Source organism: Branchiostoma floridae, chromosome 3 (genome assembly GCF_000003815.2).
Source record: "Branchiostoma floridae strain S238N-H82 chromosome 3, Bfl_VNyyK, whole genome shotgun sequence".
NCBI classification, from domain to species: Eukaryota; Metazoa; Chordata; class Leptocardii; order Amphioxiformes; family Branchiostomatidae; genus Branchiostoma; species Branchiostoma floridae.
The window spans coordinates 5,361,362-5,362,912 of record NC_049981.1 but is presented as its reverse complement, the minus strand read 5'-3'; positions in this window follow the sequence as shown (position 1 = coordinate 5,362,912).

The following is a 1,551-nucleotide window of genomic DNA, read 5'->3' as shown; positions in this document are numbered from 1 at the left end:
GGGCATGCCGTTGTGGGAGTAGAATTTGTGGAGAAGGCAGCCCAGCATTTCTTCGAAGAGCACGGCATCAAACCTACCGTGTCAGAAGAGCCCTCTATCGGCGGGGGCAAGCTTTACAAGGTACTCGCACAATATGTTTCTATTGAAAATCTTACCACCTAGTTTGCAATTATGGGTTAATGACCCGCTCCGAGGTTTATATGGTGTCATAAGTCATGGTTCTTTGCTAAAACCACCGAACAATACCACAAAGTAAGCGAAGTTAGATCCCTCTGCAATGTCTTTACTTATTCCCCTTTGCTGGTACTTTTGATTGGTCGACGTTTCGTGTATCTCTCATTCGGATTGGTCAGTGTCCTGTGTATCTGTCCTTCTGGTTGGCTCATTCTTTCGAATTCCGCTTTTGAAATAGTTATTATAGGATTTTCCATGTGTTACGGCGCCATAAGCAACATGAAATGGAGCCTTCTGATTGGTCAACGTCACCTGGCTATATGATAATATCTGATATTGCAGTATGATCGATTTACAAAAAAAATGCATTGAAATATTTAACAGGGACTTGACGGAAAGATCTCCATCTACACCTGCAACTACTTTGATTTCAACAGGTAAGCCGGGAAATTGTTTTTTATGGCAGTAAAAGTATGGGGTTGTCCCATCCGCTTTCTTCTTCTTCTTGCAAGAATGTTTAGCTCCTATAGCTATAACAGGATTGTTTTCAGTGCGCATGGTATAAGTAACAGTGCAAATAAACAAAGTGAAATATAGTAAATAACACTAGATAACAGCTGATTTGTGCGTGCAAAAGACTATACAAGTGGATTTAGCCCCCTTGTGTTTTGTATACAACAAAGATGAGTTGGTAATTGTAACATGCAAACTAAATGCTCCTTTGAACTGAAACATAGGTACAGCACATTTCGTGAAAATCATACTCCATAATAACACTGTAAAGCAGTACATGACAAAACATTTCTGTTAATCACAAGCGGTACTTTGAGAGTGCACAATCAACAAGTTGCATTGTCTGTACATGTTTACACATGTAACGTTACATAGAGACTTTAATTGCACGACAAATGTACACGGTATAATGTATGACAATATGTATTATACAAAGTACGAAATAGAGGTATCGAATAAAGCTCAACATCTTAGTAACATAACAATAAGGGCTAACATAATTCTTTGATATAGTATTACAATGGAGTGGGATAATCATTAGTATCGATATACATATGTGTATCTTGTGTAACGCTTTAATTTCTGTGCGCAGTGATGTCGGTGGTCAGTTTGACGCCGTGTGGGACAGGGGATCGCTCATGGCCATGGAGGTCAGGGATCAAAAGAGGTACGTCCACATACAGATAGAAGTGCACATCCGGTGGATACATCAGCGAAAATTATGATAAGTAACAGTTTTCTATGAATAGTAAAGTCAAGAACCTAATAACATGCCATAAGTGCTGAGACTTTTTGTAAAATATTGTAGTTTTATTTTGCACAGCTAATAATGTCTCTTACCTCTTACGTTTCTGGCGGCTTTTG